General features: G+C 38.9%; 1 protein-coding gene across 1 annotated transcript in view; it reads left to right on the plus strand.

Moving 5' to 3' along the window:
* Positions 1-19,557, plus strand: part of DCBLD2 (discoidin, CUB and LCCL domain containing 2) — an 856,719-nt gene that overhangs the window by 650,111 nt on the left and 187,051 nt on the right. The gene's annotated exons all lie outside the window — the stretch shown is intronic.

Below are 19,557 nucleotides of genomic sequence, written 5' to 3' on the forward strand. Positions count from 1 at the left end.
CAATGTTAAAAAAACAAAACAACCTAATCCAAAAATGGGCAGAAATCCTAAATAGACATTTCTCCAAAGAAGACATACAGATGGCCAAGAAGCATATGAAAAGCTGCTCCACATCACTAATTATTAGAGAAATGCAAATCAAAACTACAATGAGGTATCACCTCACACCAGTTAGAATGGGCATCATCAGGAAATCTACAAACAACAAATGCTGGAGAGGATGTGGAGAAAAGGGAACCCTCTTGCACTGTTGTGGGAATGTAAATTGATACAGCCACTATGGAGAACAGTATAGAGCTTCCTTAAAAAACTAAAAATAGGACTACCATATGACCCATCAGTCTCACTACTGGGTATATACCTTGAGAAAACCATAATTCAAAAAGAGTCATGTACCAAAATGTTCATTGCAGCTCTATTTACAATAGCCAGGACATGGAAGCAACCTACACGTCCATCGACAGATGAATGGATAAAGAAGATGTTGCACATATATACAACGGTATATTACTCAGCCATAAAAAAGAAACATAATTGGGCTTCCCTGGTGGCGCAGTGGTTGAGAATCCACCTGCTGATGCAGGGGACATGGGTTCGCGCCCCGGTCCGGGAAGATACCACATGCCACGGAGCGGCTGGGCCCGTGAGCCACAGCTGCTGAGCCTGCGCGTCCGGAGCCTGTGCTCCGCAACGCGAGAGGCCACGACAGTGAGAGGCCCGCGTACTACAGAAAAAAAAAAAAAAAAAAAGAAACATAATTGATTTATTTGTAGTGAGGTGGATGGACCTAGAGACTGTCATACAGAATGAAGTAAGTCAGAAAGAGAAAAATAAATACCGTATACTAACATATGGAATCTAAAAAAAAAAAAAAAAGGTTCTGAAGAACCTAGGGGCAGGACAGGAATAAAGACACAGACATAGAGAATGGACTTGAGGACACGGGGAGGGGGAAGGGTAAGCTGGGATGCTGGGATGAAGTGAGAGAGTGGCATGGACTTATATATACTACCAAATGTAAAATAGATAGCTAGTGGGAAGCAGCTGCATAGCACAGGGAGATCAGCTCCGTGCTTTGTGACCACCTAGAGGGGTGGGATAGGGAGGGTGGGAGGGAGATGCAAGAGGGAGCAGATATGGGGAAATAAGTATATGTTTAGCTGATTCACTTTGTTATACAGCAGCAATTAACACACCATTGTATAGCAATTATACTGCAGTAAAGATGTTAAAAAATAATAAAATAATAAAATTTTTTAAAATTAAAAGATAAGGCATTTGAGACTGGAGAAATTTTAAGTACGTATATCTGACAAAGAACTTGTATCCACAATGTAAAAGAACTCATAACTCAATACAGTAAGTTTTGCCAAATGTACCTAGCCTTCTAATGACCTCTCCAATCAAAATATGGTACATTTTCATCACCCCAGAAAGCTCCTCTGTGCTCCTTTGCAGTCAATTACTCATAACCCTACCACAGGCAGACATTGATTTGATTTCTATCATGGTAAGTTGGTTTCATCTGTTCTTTATTAAAAGGCACCTTGGCAAAATGTCTGACCTCAGGTTGGAGAAGGAAGAGAAAATACAAAATGAACCTAGAATATCTTGTGATAGAAACTCAAGAAGTATTCAGAGAACAATGGGTCTTGTCAAAAAGATGAAGAAGCTAGCTTGAAGAGACTCCCACTGGGCAACTCTGGGAGAATTTGAGTACCAAAATACATAATGATAATAACAGGTTATTACCATTAAACTAAACAGGAAAACTAAATACGATATTTATTTATTTATACCCTATTTAGTTTTCCTGTTTAGTTGAGTACATTGAAAGTGATGAGGAGATATTTATATAGATTTAAAGTACCTTCCCTTAAAAAATAAAAAAATATTTTTTTAATTACAAAGGGGGAAGAGTGTAATGTTACAGTGGAGAAGCATGGCAGATACAACTTTAGTCAAGTGATCAAAGTAAACATCATCACTAATGCAATAAGTTGAAAATGTGTGCTATGTAATAGGGTTTATGAGAAGACTACATCGTCTGTGACATTCCTGCTAATGATGCATAACCTGGATCTATTCCTAGAGGTGCTACCATATCCATCATGTCAACTTGAATTTTTGCTGATAGCGAAATGCAGCAAAAATCTCAGGCGTCTCCTCCTATGTCAGCAGATACCCTATACTCAGTACATAGCACTGGATAATTCTTCTCATTGTACCACTCACCCCTCCCTGTCATAAGGACCTTTCTGATCCATCATCTCATACAATCTATTTGCTGATCACTTTTACAGTTTTAGGTATGTTGCACAATTTTTAATTAGAGCACTTCCCACTTCTTCAATATTTGGATAAAAACAGATAGCAACATGAATATCAGTGAACGATTTTATGTGGACGCTAATCTCATATCTTTTAAACTATCAGGGCTCTGTTTAGTACAAAGCCTCCATTGGATGGTGGATTATAAGCATCTGGCACCCAATGGCCTGTGACTCAGTTACTGGCCGACATTTCAGTCTCTGAACTCAAATGGCCTATAAATTATAATTTCTTCTAAGCCTCTGAAGTAAGGAGAGATGAGATAACACTTGAAAACTGAGAGTATAACCTGCATCTTGGTCATGCTTGGTCCTGCAGAGAGGCTTTGTAGGAAACTCAGCCACCTGAGGTCATTGCAAAATGATGGTGGCAGCTGCCATCACAGAGAAAAGAAATATGTCTTTCCTTACTGGACCACAGGGCCTGCTGGGCCCTGGCCACTTGTGACGAGAGGTGAATTCAATTCATAACTTCATTGTGTTCCTTGGGCAGCACATGTATACTTGCTGAATTCTGTAAGGGTTGTTAGTAGCTCAACTTCTCAGCCCTTTGTCTTTATTTGAGCAAAAAACACCAAACTCCACTTTTAACACCCTTATTAAGAGAAAATCAAATCTTTGGTCTCTGGGGTTCTCTGCAGACGTGGATATGATGATCCCAAGATGGGGAGATAGTCTCCCTGATGGAGCAAAGGCTGTAACAGAAATAAATATACAATTTGATTTCAAGCTCCAAAATGTGCCTAAATCTTTAAACATTCCATCTCTGCTAATCTATTTTAGAAATGGAGTGAAGGAGCAAATCCCTAAAGCTGAGTCTTATGTCACAGAGCCCAGCTAACGCATTACTTTAGGAGCCATGTTTAATGTTTTATTGTAAATTTAAGAATGCTGTGTCATTGTTCCACTGTCCTTTAAATGAAGTTATGCCATGTAATTATTATTCATACAGCAGGGTATGTTTTTAATAATTATATTCCAAGATAGGCTTATTTCAGAACGAGAAAGCCCATAAAACAGATATCCTGATCCTTTCAGAATTTATTGGGAAAAGACCTCTGACTTTATGGTCACCCTGCTTCATTCATTTGTCACATGTGGTGAGATGGCCAGAATGTGCCTTCCAGAGGCTGACACTCCTCTCCTGGGCAACACACTTATTTAAAACTGAATAGCTCGTAGTTAATAGTACCTAATATACAAAGAGCCTTGAAAGTCTATTAAAAAGCAAGAAAACTGGTAAATTCTGGGAAAGGGGAATATAAGTGGCCAAAAATATATTAAAAGCACTAAAACTAATAATTTTTAAAATGCAAATTAAAGCAATGATATAGTATTTACTTCACTAATAATAATGCAGAAAAGAAGTAGTCAATGATAACATACATTGGTAAAGATGTGAGAAAATAGGCAGTGGGTGTGAAGCTGGTAAAATCTCCTTGGGGGGCAAAGAGATTTGGTATTTGGTATTATCTTTTAAAATATAAAATTAATATGCCCATTGACCTAGCCCTTCCATTTTCAGAAGTTTATGCTATAAACTCTCATATACATACTTTGACATATATGATTTTATGTATATATGAAAAACATATATGCACACATATGCTAATTGCAGTTGTAGTTTTTAAAAACTTTGGAAGCAAACTAAATGCTCATTAATAAGAAACGTGTTAAATATATATTCATATATATAGTATAATACATATTTGAGATATAGTGTAACATATTGGCACAGTCATATGTTAGAAAGCTCTGCCACCATGAAAGAACCAGAGTAGATCTAAAAGGAACAGTCTCTCTCAGGTACATCAAGATAAAGAATATATTTGGGTAAAAATTGGATGTATTTATGTCTATACATACACCTACATACACTTGCATTAACATAGAATGTTTATGAAAAAGCCACAAGAAACTTCACAGTGGATGCTTATGGTAAGGGAGAAAAAGTGTCTGAGCTATGAGGGCAACTTACTTTTGTCATAATATACTCTTTTGAACTATTTGAATTTTTTATCATTTATATGTAGTACTTCTTAAATTTAAAAAAAATGCCTTTGTTGTTGAAATTTTTAAAAGAAAATGTGAGAAATCTAGTGATTTTGTAATGGTTACGTTTGACTAGAGAATCCCTGTCTCAAATAAAACAGTAGGTCAGAATATACATTCAAATAATCAAAGGTTTTAAAATAAAACCTGGTCCACTGGGTGCCAATCAGCAATCTACCCATTTAAGTGAAAGATCATCTCTTGCAGGTCATTTTCTCATCTTCCAAGCTCTGTTTTCCTCACGGACAATCTCTTCTTTTTGAAAAGCAGTGCAATACAAATACGTTGTGACTTTTAATTTTTTTAAAAAAGCCTGTTGACTTCCAATTCTATTTTTTTATTCATGTATTCTCTTTTCTAAAAAAAGAAAATATTAAACAAGGAAAGGATATTACATCAACAGTACTTGTTTTATTATCAAAGAAAATTATTTCCTTCAATAATATGGGTATTTAGGTTCCTATTAAGAAGCATTTAGGTAATCTTTAGTTTGGGAATAACCCAATTAAAGTACTATGAATATTATTATACAAATCCTTTTGTGAATGTATGCAGTATTTTTGATACATCCTGTTGTAAACTGAATGTTTCTGTTTCCCTAGCAATTCATATGTTAAAATTCTAACCTCCAAGTGATGGTATTAGGAGGCCAAGGCCTTTGGGAGTTGATTAGGTCATAAGGGTAGAGCCCTCATGAATGGGATTATTGCCTGAAAGAGGAAAAACACTCTTACATTTCTTCTCTTTCTACTACTCACACTGAACACTTCTGTGACCAGATGTGTGCAGCTTTTCCCACAACAAGCAATTCTCCAAGGATATCCACTGGGCATCCTACAATTTACATCTGACACTAACTACCTGGGAATAGCATCAGATCTCACAGGTTAAGGGCTCAGTCCCAGGAGAGTGGCCCCACTTCAGATGCAAACACAAATCCCAGGTTGTCACCTGTGCTTCTGACTGACCAGCTATAAATCAGAGGTTCCCATGACCCCCTCCTCAGGTGCAATTAATTTACTAGAATGACTCACAGAACTCAGGAAAACATTTTACATTTTACGTACTAGATTACTGGTTTATTATAGAAGGATATAGTGCAGGAGCAGCCAAATGGAAGAGACACATAGGGCAAGGTACGTGGGAAGGGGAGCAAAGCTTCCAAGCCCTCCCTGGGAACCAACCTTTCCAGAACCTCCACGTGTTCACCGACCAGGATGCTCCCCGAACTCTGTACTTCAGGGATTTTTATGGAGGCTTCATTATGTAGGCATGGTTGATTAAATCATTAGGGAGTAATTCAACCTCTAGCCCCTCTCCCTTCCCAGGAGGTTATGGGGTAGGGCTGAAAGTTTCAACCTTCTAATCACATGATTGGCTTCCCTGGGAACCAGTCCCCAAACTTAGGGGCTTTCCAAAACCCACCTCATTAATAAAACTTCTGGTGCGTTGAAAGGGGCTTTTTTTCACTAACAAAAGACACCTTCATTGCTCTGTCACTTAGGACGTTACAAGGACTGTGGGAGCTCTTTGCCAGGAACACGGAAGAAGACCAAAGACATTTTCTTTTTTAATTTTTATTTTATTTTTTATTAATTTTTGTTGGAGTATGGTTGCTTTACAATGTTGTTAGCCTCTACTGCACAACAAAATGTATCAGCCATACACATACAGATATCCCCTCCCTTTTGGACTTCCTTCCCATTTAGGTTATCACAGTGCATTAGGTAGAGTTCCCTGTGCTATACAGTATGTTCCCATCAGTTGTCTATTTTATACATAGTATGAATAATGTATACTTGTCAATCCCAGTCTCCCAGTTCCTCCCACCCTACCCCTTTCCCCCTTGGTATCCATACATTCGTTCTCTATTTCTGTGTCTGTATTTCTGCTTTGCAAATAAGATCATCTATACCATTTTTCTAGACTTCACATATATGCGTTATTGTACGATATTTGCTTTTCTCTTTCTGACTTACTTCACTCTGTATGACCCTCTCTAGGTCCATCTACATCTCCACAAATGACCCAATTTCATTCCTTTTTATGGCTGAGTAATATTCCATTTTATATATGTACCATATCTTCTTTATCCATTCCTGTCGATGGACATTTAAGTTGCTTCCATGTCTTGGCTATTGTACATAGTGATGCTATGAACATTGGGGTGCATGTACTTTTTTGAATTATGGTTTTCTCTGGGTATATGCCCAGTAGTAGGATTGCTGGGTCATATGGTAGCTCTATTTTTAGTTTTTTAAGGAACCTCCATACTGTTTTCCATAGTGGCTGCATCAATTTACATCTTATTATAACTCGTATATCACAGTGCTCTTAAAAGAAGAGACACAGCTGGCTCTCTGCTCTCTGACATGTGAGGATACCAAGAGAAAATGGCCAACTGCAAACAGGAAGTGGCCCCTCACCAGACACTGGATCTTCCAGAATCTTCATCTTAAATTGTCCAGCCTCCAAAACTTATGAGAAATACATTTTTGTTGTTTAAGCCACCCAGTCTATGGTATTCTGTGATAGCAACCTGAACTAAGACACATTCCAAATTTAATATACTCAAGATCATCAGCATCATCTTCTCTCCTTCATTTTAATTCTTCAATTCATTTTCCTGTTCACCAAGGTGATGAAATTATTTTCTGCAAGATTCAATCTCTAGAATCTTCTTTGATTCCTCTCTCTCCTTCACTCTCTGGATACAGTGACTCTTTAAACACTGTTGTTTTCCTCCTATTGCAGTTCCTTCTGCTGTATAACAAACTAATCTAAAATTGGTGTTATAAAACAATAACCATTTTATTTTGCTCACAATTACAGGGGTCAGAAATTCATGAATAGCCTAGCTAGGTAGTTCTCACTTGGGGTTCCTTATATAGTTACAATCAGACCTCAGCCGATGCCATAGTTGTCTGAAGGGTTAGCTGGCCTGCACATTCAAGACGGCTCACTCACATAGCTGGCAGTTGATGGTGGCCATCTTCAAAGCACCTACATGTGTCTTCTCCAGCAAGGTAGACTCAGGGGAGTCAGATTTCCTATCAGATAACTGGTCGCTTCCTGAGCTAGCATCCCAGAAGCAGTAGACAAAAGCTGTATGGCTTTTTCTGACCTAGTTTAAGTCTTTTGCTGGTTATCAAACATTGACTAGGACACCACTGCTTTAGCTCTTCCTGCTTTGCTTTCTGTGTCTGTGTACATGTGAAAAGTGTTTTGAAAAACCATAAAGTATTACACAAAAGTAAGAAAAATTTTTAAATAATGATTATAGAAAAAAATAGTTCTTATCTCTGTGACAGGATCGCTTACTGAGACCTCAATTTGTGTTTGGATCTTGTATTTTTTTCCTCTTTGTTTCCATCAAGGTAGCCCCGGTCTTCTGGTCCTTTGATTTAGGGATGTTATGGGACCAAAGTGAAATTTCCTGACAATTTGCCTCCTGTCTTTCATTTTCGAAAGACCAGCCTTTTTGAGAAAATTATGCTAGAGCATAATGAGGAAAAAACCAAGCGCCTTCTGAGGAGTGAGTAGGAGAAGAGGGGAAAGAAAGAGATGCATGATAGGTCCTACTTTTCATCCTCTTAGAGCTTTCCAAGGGGGCTACTGATAAGCTACCATGGTATATGTCAGGAGTTGACAAACTACAGCCCATGGGCTGCTGCCTGTTTTTGTAAATAAAATTTGCGGGGGATACAGCCATGTCTATGCATTAAAGTATTGCCTATAGCTGCAATTAACAGTTGCAACTACAGAATTGAGTAGTTATGACAGAGACCTATGGCCTAGGGCATATTTACTATCTGAAAAATTTTACTGCTGGTCTGTGTGAATGGTACCTCCTAGAGTTGAGTATAAAACCTGCACAACCAGGCAGCAGCCCTAAAACTACAGATCCCTGGCAAGTATATCAACCCTACTGAGGCTGGAAACCACTTCAAATGACATGTGAGCTTCAGTAGGATCATATTCATGAGACTTGTGAAAGGAAAATCAAAATGGAGTCGGTATCGCTAAGAGCTCTCTAAAATGGAGCTGGGAGGCCATTGAGGAAGTGTGACTTATGCACCTCTCAGCCTGGATGGAATCTGATGAAGTCATCCAGAACACCTGTCAGAAACTCAAGCTATTTACCAGACCCTTACCTAAAATAACTCATCCCAGTCTACTTATTGGACCCCTACCCTAAAACAACTTGTGATTCCTTATGGACAAATATTTTCTGGCTGGCGTCAGAGTCAATCACAGTTCTCACCAGGCAACTTTTAATTAACAACGTCATGGCTTTTTGTCTTTATAAGTCCCTGACTTTTTCTCTTCCTTGGAGCACTCTTTTGGGTTTACCTAAATCTGTGTCTCCTGAATTGGAATTCTTAAGACCCCAAAAAAACTCTTATTTGAAGCCTCCTGTATAATTTTTTTAGTTAACAGACTATATACATTTTAAAAGAGGATAAAATCATGACTCTCACACAAATACAAAATGAACACATCAAGGATTTTATTTAACTCAATAATTAATGAGAGAACCAGGAAGCTATAGAAAAACCAGTTCAAGTGGAAATTGGACTTCCAGAGATTTATATTCTCTATCTGACAAAACTCACCTTCACTGCCATGAACAGGAATCATTTGCTTAGCTGTGCACAGGAAACATTTGCATTATTATTAGTGCTACAAGTTAACTTCTATCTCAATGGAGTTGTAAGATAACGTAGTCAAAGACAACCAAAAGCAGAGACAACCCACATGATTGAGCTTGCCGGAATGCATACTACATTACTAAGCTTTGCACAATTTTCTCCTTTGGGACCAAAGACCACAGACAAGCCCCACAAATATTTTGCTTTTTTTATTACCAATGGGACCTTCAGGTGACCCCACGGAAGCTGGATGATGACTGAGATCAAATGATTTGCCAAACGAGTGTCTGGGTTTCAGTTTCAGAATACCTTTGATTTAAAGAAAATAAATTATGTTGATATTTCTTATGCCTCTGAGTATCTGAAATAAAATTCCTATCTCTGTATTCAAGATCCTTGAGAACAGAGACCTTGTCTGATCTACTTCTGTTTTCTTAGACCTAATACCAGATAAATAGGTGACCGGTAAATATTTGCTAAATGGATAGAATGAATGCTAAGGAACAAGAGAAAACTGGGTATTTCACATAGTTAAATAAAACTTCATTGGGGAAAAACTTCTAACCATAGACTGCCTCACATATGTACTATGCAAATTCTTACCCAGGTTCACTGTATCCCATGTCGGAGAAATAACAAGAAGCATCTGATACAGAAACCCAGAGGTTGCAGAGTGAGCCTTGGATCTGCCTGTTTTCTAAGAAAACTAATAAAGGAAAGAGCATCAAGCATAAAATTATTTTCTCTTTTAGGAAAAAATGTTGTGCTTCACTGGAAAACTATGCATTGTCTGGGCTCTAGGGAACACTCTCAGGATTATCTGATTCTAGTCTGTTATTGTACTTGAGCTCTTTTGCAACTCTGTAAATTGAAAATAAGTAGTAACAAAGCAAAATAATTCTTGTCTTATTGACATACAGATATCCTGTCCAGTAGAGGTGCAATTGATTTCACTTCCCCTCCTGTGGGAAAACCAATTTTCTTGAACCAGTTATAACATCTGTCTGGTACCATCATTGTAAGCAGATAGGGTAGGAGGTCCCTGGAGAAAGAGAACCAGGAATGACTTTCATGACATAAGAGAAGCCATTTTGGCTTAAGCTGTTTTGTAATCTAAGTCCAGTAATGTGTTCTTAGGGGAAGTAAAGGAATGCAGGAACCCAGGAAAAGCAGTCAAGAAACAACAGTTCAGCAAAAAAACAAAAAAACAGAGTCCTGCTTCCTCCTCAAGGGATATACATAACAATCTGATACAGGTCTTTGAGTTCTGCAGGAACTAAGGCCCCCTGATGTTGACCCTCCCGACTTCAATCAACTAAAACTTGGACACTGTAGACCTTTGCCCCAATTCTACACTGAATTCTCCTCTGCTCAAACGTTCATTAATATGCACGTATCCTTAGCTTAAAACTTCTCCAATTTTGCTGTTCAGAGAGACACTTCTTTGGGAATGATCCCTGGTGTTCTCCTTACTTGCTGCAAGTAATAATAAATCCTTCCTTCTCCCAGTCTTTGGCTTAGTGGTGTCTATTGTCTCAACACCCACCAAGAGGCAAATCCAGCTTTTGGGTAACATCATTGGTTAATGAGTAGAATAAAATCTTTAACACCTGTTCATTTTTATCTCTTTGAGAGTCATGATTTTAACCTTTTTTGAAAATTAGGTTTTAACACTCTCCACAATAGTATTAGTTTCAGGAGAAAGTGAATATGCAATTCAAAACAGTGGAGGCGGGAATAAAACAGTGGAAAAAGGACACCAAGCTTTCAAAATTAATTGGGAGTTGAGTTTGGAATAATTATTATTGTGCTGTAAGGATGCGTTTAAACATTTATGAACATAATACATGAAGCAAACCCACTAGGATAGCAACGGTATTCAAGTAATACTCTGAAAACTGCCTGTAAATACATTGTTTTAATTATTTACCTCACTGCCTCCATCAAAATGTCCAGATGAATGAGAGGAATCTAATCCAAACATCAATTTCCTTTTTCTCCCCTATTTACATGTTTCCTACTTCCTCCTCATGTTAAATATCAGTGCAAAAATCACACCAGTGTTAATATGTGTAGATGTTATAGGGCTCAGTTATCCTCTTGGAGTCTAATAAGGCACCTCCTCTGGGCTTTCCCAGGTGAGTCATTAGAACAGCCCACTTCCTCCAGGACTTTCTGACTTAACATTCCTCAGAAAACAGAAGTCAATGGGATAGCCTCAAGTTTAGGTCACAAGGATCTTATTAAGTCAACTGAATTTGATACCAGATACCTATCATTTCTCAACTCTGCAATACATCTGCACCATTCATTCTCTGGGGAAACTAAGAGGAGGAGGGTCTCCAGGGATAAACACTGAAAGAGTATGTTATACTTTATATCCCACCTTGGGGAAAGAGGCGAGGTGGCCTGAGGGCCAGACTCTTCCATTTTGGGGGAGGGGGCTCAAGGCCGCTGACACAGAGCTGGAGCTCAGGGACAGGAGTGGGGGGGCTCTCTAGAATGATCACTCTGCTTTAAAAACGTTTATGGATTGCCTCTCATCAGATTTGTAGCCTTGGAGCCTCCTGTATCCCGCACCTCCCCTCAGCCAGCTGTGCGTGGGTCCCTAGAGTGGTGGGAACGGGGCGGGGGGGGGGCGCGGTGTAGGAGAGGGGGGAACTGATGAGGGCCTGGCCCGGGAGAGGTGGTCAGGCCTTACTATGGTTCTGCTAGAGGTAGATCAACTGGAAGGTGATAAAGCTTAAGCCCCTTTCTGTTCCCTATCTAAATAAATACTTTTAAACAAACAAACAAACAAAATTATACTTTAGAAGGATTCTAAAGTATAATTAGTTGGGCTCTGTGGAAAATAAAACACACACTGGGAGAGAAATGCTTATTTGGTAAATGCAGTCTCTCCCCAGACAACAGGGCACTGTTTGGGGAAGAAAATTTCAGAATTGAATATGTGAGAAAATAAAAGATGATTTCCTTGGAGATTTCTTCAGGCTCTGAAAACAATGTGATATGTGCAAGAAAACACCAAATGTTCCCCTAGAATACAGAAACAACAACCCTAGTTGATTACTTTTTTTTTTTAAAGCTGCCTTGGTTGGGGGAGAAAAGTTACAGGCTTTCACCAGTAGAGGGGAATACTGTCCTAGGAAAAAACACAGTCTCTTCATGCTCATGTTTTTTTCACCATAATTCTTCCATGGTACAAGCAAGAGACAAAAGTTTCCACCTTGTTTTTCTCATTTATAGAATGTTTAACCACAGGGATTTTGTTCTCCTATGCCTAGAGCATAATTGTTTTGTGGGAGCAGAAAGGAGAATGTGGGGAGCTGTGAGACCAGAGAAGAGTCATCCTGGAAGCTGTCAGGGTTAGGCTGAGTTACAGAACAGCTCCAAGTCCGAAGTAATGAGGAGCTTGCCTTACACAGGTACTCCTTCCTCAAATGCCCCAGTGCAAAGCTTATTCTAGAATCTCCATGGTTCCTCATTGGCTCTTCCCTATGGGAGACTATTAGCCATTGTCAACCAATAGAAGTCTCAAAGGGATGGGCATTTATAATTTGCCCTTCAGGAGCTATGGACTTTTAAATGTCTTCCTGTTTTCCACCTAATATCACCATGCCTTACATAAGGCTTTCTTTTCCAGCATTTCTAATACTGCAAAGCATTAAGAAATTTATTTCATGAAGGGAAGCTGTATCCTGCAGTGGAATTATATAGGAAATGTCACAGTGCTGAATGAATGGGAGGGTCCATTTCCTTGTGAGACACTAGAACTGAAAAAGCTCCCTGCCAAACCCGCTTTAAAGCCCCTCCCATAGTCAGAGCCAGCAGAGGCCATGTTAGTCTTGGGAAAAGAAAGTGGAGACTCTTCAGCAGAACACCGGGATGGCACCCTCAAGTTAAAGAGAGATGCTGAAGTCTCACGTTACCAGCCATCTTCAGAGCTGAAAGAGAGAGAGAAAGAGAGAGAGTGGGAAGGAAGAAGGGAGGAAGGGAGAGAAAGAGAGAGAGTGGGAAGGAAGAAGGGAGGAAGGGAGGGAAAGAGAGAAATGGAAGAGAAAAAGAAAAAACAAACAGAAAGCTATCAGGTTGGAAACTCTTAGAGAGGAGGAAGTTGTTTGACACCAGAACCCATTGCATATTCTTTATGTGTTGTTGCATATAAATATCATGTAGCAGTTCAGTTCAGGTCCAATCAAGAGACAGAAGCCACACAGTGATTTTTTTTTTTAATTGAAGTATAGTTGATTTACAATGTTGTGTTAGTTTCAGGTGTACAGCAAAGTGATTCAGAATATATATATTCTTTTTCAGATTCTTTTTCATTATAGGTTATTACAAGGTATTGAATATAGTTCCCTGTGCTATACAATAGGTCCTTGTTATTTATCTGTTTTGTGTATAGTAGTGTGTATCTGTTAATCCCAAACTCCTAATTTATCCCTCCCCGCCTTCCCCTTTGGTAACCATAAGTTTCCATAAGTTTGTTTTCCAAGTCTGTGAGTCAGTTTCTGTTTTGTAAATAAGTTCATTTGTATCATTTATTTAGATTCCACATCTAAGTGCTATATGCTATATGTCTTTCTCTGTCTGATTTACTTCACTTAGTAGGACAGTCTCTAGGTCCATCCATGTTGCTGCAAATGGCATTATTTCATTCTCTTTTATGGCTGAGTAATATTCCATTATATATACACTACATCTTCTTTATCCCCCATTCATCTGTCAGTGGACACTTAGGTTGCTTCCATGTCTTGGCTATTGTAAATAGTGCCGTTATGAGCATTGGGGTACATGTATCTTTTCAAATTAGAGCTTTCATCTTTTCCGGATATATGCCCAGGAGTGAGATTGCTGGATCATATGGTAACTCTCTTTTTAGTTTTTTAAGGAACATCCATACTATTCTACATAACGGCTGCACCAATTTACATTCCCACCAACAGTGTAGGAGGGTTCCCTTTTCTCCACACCCTGTCCAGTGTTCATTATTTGTAGACTTCATGATGATGGCCATTCTGACCAGCGTGAGGTGATACCTCATTATAGTTTTGATTTTCATTTCTCTAATAATTAGTGATGTTGAGTATTTTTTCATGTGCCTATTCGCCCTCTGTATATCTTTCTTGGAGAAATGTCTGTTTAGGTCTTCTGCCCATTTTCTGATTGGATTGGATTTTTTTTTATATTGAGCTGTATGAGCTACTTGTATATTTTGGAAATTAACCCCTTGTCAGTCGCATCATTTACGAATATTTTCTCCCATTCCATAAGTTGTCTTTTCGTTTTGTTTATGGTTTCCTTTGCTGTGCAAAAGCTTATAAATTTGATTAGGTCCCATTTGGTTATTTTTGCCTTTATTTCTATTGCCCTGGGAGACAGACCTAAGAATACATTTTTACAATTTATGTCAGGGAATGTTTTTCCTATTTCTCTTCTAGGAGCTTTATGGTGTCATGTCTTATATTTAAGTCTTTAAGCCGTTTTGAGTTTATTTTTGTGTATGGTGTAGATTTACACACAGTGATTTAAACAAGGAAAGTTTAACATTAAAGGATTATGAAGCTATGGCCAAAGAGTAGCTCACAGTATTTTTAAAACTATATATGTTACCCTAGGGCTGGGACAGGGAGTTCCAAAGGAAGGTCAAGTTTGGAAGGAAGACCTCCTCCCTAAGGCTGAGTTCAGACCTCAATGGAGAAGGTGAGGTTGCAGCCCACAGCATAGCAGAGAAGTTTGCTGGTGTGCCTGGACCGGATCTGGTCTGCTGTCACTGAGCCAACAAGGAAGCAACCTTCGGGGGGTGCAGGCTTGCCCTGGTCGGCACACTGACATGCAGAGAGAGCCCTCCAGGCACAGGCAGAGTACAGGTGAGCTTCAGCTAGTGGCCAGGGACACCAGTGTGCTGAGGGAGTAAAGGTGCCTATGTGGGCAGGAAACCTAGAGTGCACAGCATCTATGTCGAGAAGGATACAGGAAAGCGATCACCTAGGTGGGCTGGAGCTGCGAGGGTGTGGAGGGGTCAGTACATGCTGGGTTCTTGGCTGGGGCAGAGCACAACCCTATGTTTTCACACACACACCCGTGACTGAGTTTGCAATATCTGATAACAGGAGATCCCCTTCAGCCTGCAATGTCTTTCTAGCACCCTCTGCTGAGAAAGCCCAACACCCTCCTTGCTGTAAAGGAGAGATGTTCCTTGGAGTTCCATCTTTTAACACAGAGCAGATATTGGAGAGTAAAGTTGGAGCTGAGAGGCAATAAATTGATAAGTGGTACATGTGAATAATAAGTTGTATGTGATCAAATACCAAATATGGGTGTAATGGTATGAAAAAAAAAAATTGTATCCTAAAGTTCTCAAATCAAGAACCCCTCCAGGTATTAAGTAGATTCTGGGACTGGATGGATCCTAACTGATCACTAAAATTAAGATTCTGGAGTCTAGAGTGCCAAGTAAGAACTCCCACCACAGCCATCTAGATGAGGGAGCTCCATCGTGCTTTCATAATATCTAATGTCATAAAAACCCTGTGATGCAGTTATTAAAATCCCTATATTGCACATAAGAGAGGCTAGTGGGGTTCAGGGAAAGCTAAGTCCATCATGATAGGGATAGAAAAGTTAAAAGATAGGGATAGGAAAGTTAAAAGGGCTTCAAAATATTTTTAGCGTTTATTTCTGTTTCTTATAAAAATTGAAGACTTTCTAAACATGAGGGGATAAAATGATCCAGGACTAAAGGCACAAAGAAAAATAATCAATAGAGGGAATGTCTGGTAAGGTGAGAGCACTGTGGGAATGCTGAAGATGCGGTTTCTGGAAACAGACTGCTAGGGTTGAAATCAGGGTCTGTGTTGTACAAGTGTGGCTGTTTTTAGGATTAACTTTGTACGGCAGAAGTAGTAGGCAAACTTGAGAAGGATTTTGAAGGGTGAAACCAAAACTATCTTAAGCTGGAAAGAGGAAGACTGTCACAAAAATGAAAACTGATTTAGACATTCCATATCTCTTAGACATCATGAAGCATGAGGCTCCTCCCATAAAAGCTTAGTACAGAATTTTGATGGAAGTCACATTATACCGCAGCTCCCAACAAATTAAGACAGCACATCAGCAGATAGGAGGATTCTGTTATTCTCTCAGAGAGGTCAGAGCAGACATGGCTAGCGGGTACCTATTGGAGAAGGCACCTGCTAGACTGGAATGGGATGCAGTCAAGTTTGGATAAGAAACTTTACAAAGCAGATTCTTTATATGAGTGGGAGTTGGTTGGTTGGTTGATTTTACTTTCTTGGCTCCTAAACGGCTTTCGAAAACCTCTAACCTTACTAAGGATAAGTGAAAGAAAGCTGTCAGAATAGGTGACTGTGTGCAGCCTGAGTCCAGGAGGGGACAGTCATAGCAAATGGCCAACCTGAACCTCTCCAGCCTGAGGAGTAAAGGGTGAAATTTAATAGGCATCTAGTAGAGGCAGAGTCTCCTGTGGTCCTGGATTGTGGGCATTTTGTGATAAAATGTTATTATTTTGTCAGACCTCTTAGGTAGGTTTTTAAAGCCCACCTTTTATTGTTAATACGATTTATGAGGCTTCTTAGTGGGGGTTATATTTGGGGTTTAGAATTTGCCATTCATCTGAACTTCTCTCACACAGGAAAAGTAGTCATCTGCAGTTCTTATTAAATAAATCCACCTCAGATTATTTGTGTTCATTTCTGCTTACTAAATGAGGGACTTATATCCAAACATTTTGCATCTAGCATTTAGATATTTTAAGGTAAACATACTCATTTCTAAATATGTCTGTTCACTCTAACAATCCACTTGTTTCAATTGGAAATTTCTTGGTATGTCCCCGACTATAATAAAGTACTTTTCTACTTTGAACTTCTGTTGAATGATAACACAATTGCACACGCAGCTTGTGAAAAATAATTGGAACAGGTCATGCTTTCTTTCTTAGACAGCCTCATTTTCTAGGAAGCAAATGAGTGAAATATAGGTCTTGCCCTTAATTTTCTCAATCCAACATGCCTTGAAATGATTGCATAGTCCTGTGTTCCACTAGGACAATTCTATCAACTGTCTTATTCCTTATTCTGTAAGGATATTAAAAACCAGTATTATTTTTTTTTCTGGTGCATGTGGTACATCTATTTTTGTTCATTTCTATTTTTCAATTTTCTACTAAAATTCCAGCCTCTTAAGTTTTTTAAAATTCTGCCCATTTATTTTATATCCTAATGAGATTATATATTAATAAACTAATGTACATTATACGTATTAAAATAATCTGATTTCTTTCCACATCGTGAGGAAAGTATAAAACTATATTTAATTTTGTTTCATTAAAACTGCTTACCTCAGGGGTCATTCTTCGGTGTAATTAGTGAATATTACATGTATATATAGCCCTGATAAATAAAGCACAGATACTAATAAGAAGCCCAATCCAAGACCCTACTATTCATGGATTCAACTGCCCTTTGTTTACCAAAATGGTGAATTTCAGTAAATGGTATCCATTATTATTCCATAGACTCAATCTCTAGCCAAAGACAGGGCTAGGGTGGGTGCTCGAACAGGAGACAGGAGACGCAGCTACTCTATCTGAGCACATTTGTAAAGAAAATACATTAGTCTAACAGTTGTTAACACCATGATAAAAAGGCATTAGAGGAAAATGTGTGAAAGCAGGACTCCAGCTAAGTAGAAGAGGAAGTCCAATTGTGGTGTTTTTGTTGTCATTGTTGTTTTGCTGTTGATTTTATTTTTTTATTTTTATTTTTTTTTCTTTTCTTAATTAAACAAGGATTGTATTTATTTTAAAATTACATATCATACTCAAGCTGCCCTCAAATATAATTTGATTTTTCATTATCTACATTTTAAACTAGCTATTTTTTTTTCATTGTTCATCTTTCTTAGTTCTTTTCTCTTTTTTTAACATCTTTATTGGAGTATAATTGCTTTACAATGGTGTGTTAGTTTCTGCTTTATAACAAAGTGAATCAGTTATACATATACATATGTTCCCATATCTCTTCCCTCTTGTGTCTCCCTCCCTCCCACCCTCCCTATCCCACCCCTCTAGGTGGTCACAAAGCACCGAGCTGATCTGCCTGTGCTATTCTGCTGCTTCCCACTAGCTATTTTACGTTTGGTAGTGTATATATGTCCATGTCACTCTCTCACTTTGTCACAGCGTACCCTTCCACCTCCCCATATCCTCAAGTCCATTTTCTAGTAGGTCTGTGTCTTTATTCCCATCTTACCCCTAGGTTCTTCATGACCTTTTTTTTTTTTTCTTAGATTCCATATATATGTGTTAGCATACGGTATTTGTTTTTCTCTTTCTGACTTACTTCACTCCGTATGACAGACTCCAGGTCCATCCACCTCACTACAAATAACTCAATTTCGTTTCTTTTTATGGCTGAGTAATATTCCATTGTATATATGTGCCACATCTTCTTTATCCATTCATCCGATGATGGACAGATTTTAGAAGCTTGCTGCCCATCCGGCTACCAAGGCTTTGGTTTCCCACTCATCCCTTCTTTCCCGCAGTCCAGGCTCCTTCCCCAGAAGTGAGAAGCACCCTCCGTATACCTCTGCCTCCAATGTGTCTGCCTAAAGTCTCACAACTCATATGTGTCCAAACAGGATCCAAACTCAGTTCCCCATGTCTTCAGTGTTCTCTGACTGACCTTTCAGCTCATCACAGAAATGCTCAGTGTGTAGCTGGCCTGGAGAATACAACACGAATAGCACCTCAGTCCCTCATCTGGAATTCCAAAATCCAAAACCTCTGAAAACCATCAGTTTTTTTAAGTCTACAGTAAATTCATTTGGTAGGAAATCTGATCTGAACTGACATGAGGATATCTACTGCCTTTATTTTTTTCCTCCTCGTGTGAATACTCATACATTGCACCAGAGAAATACTAATGTGTTTCATTACTGTTCTCATCCCCTTGCTGTGGGTGTATATGGATACACTGTGTAAGCAGGGCCGTCACGTGAGGTCCCACATTTAGAAAAGGCCTGCACTTGGCTTAAAGCTCTGCTCTCACTATCTTGAAATCTTTAATAATTTTCAAACAAGAGGGCTTGCAGTTTTCATTTTGCACAGGGCCCTGCAAATTATATAGCTGGCCCTGAGTATAAGCACTGAAGCATCTTTCTGAAATCTGAAAAATTATGAATTGTAAAACACATCTGGCCCTAAGGGACCTGAGCTGCTATGCTACCAGTACTACTGCTTTTATTCCTAACAACATGGATTGAATGCCTCCTATAGGCAGATGATCTTCTAAGCGCCTTCTCGTGTTAAATATAACCTTGTGAGGTACATATTCATTTTAAACAACTTTCTTCATTTTAAACAACTGAGTAAAGTAAGACTTAGAAATTTACCCTGAAGTTTTTACAGTCACCCGGACAGTAAATGGCAGAGGTGGAATTCAAACTAAGGTCTGTCTGACTCTGGAACTGATGAAAGAACATTTGCTACTCTCAGA

This window comes from Kogia breviceps, chromosome 5, assembly GCF_026419965.1.
Source record: "Kogia breviceps isolate mKogBre1 chromosome 5, mKogBre1 haplotype 1, whole genome shotgun sequence".
NCBI classification, from domain to species: Eukaryota; Metazoa; Chordata; class Mammalia; order Artiodactyla; family Physeteridae; genus Kogia; species Kogia breviceps.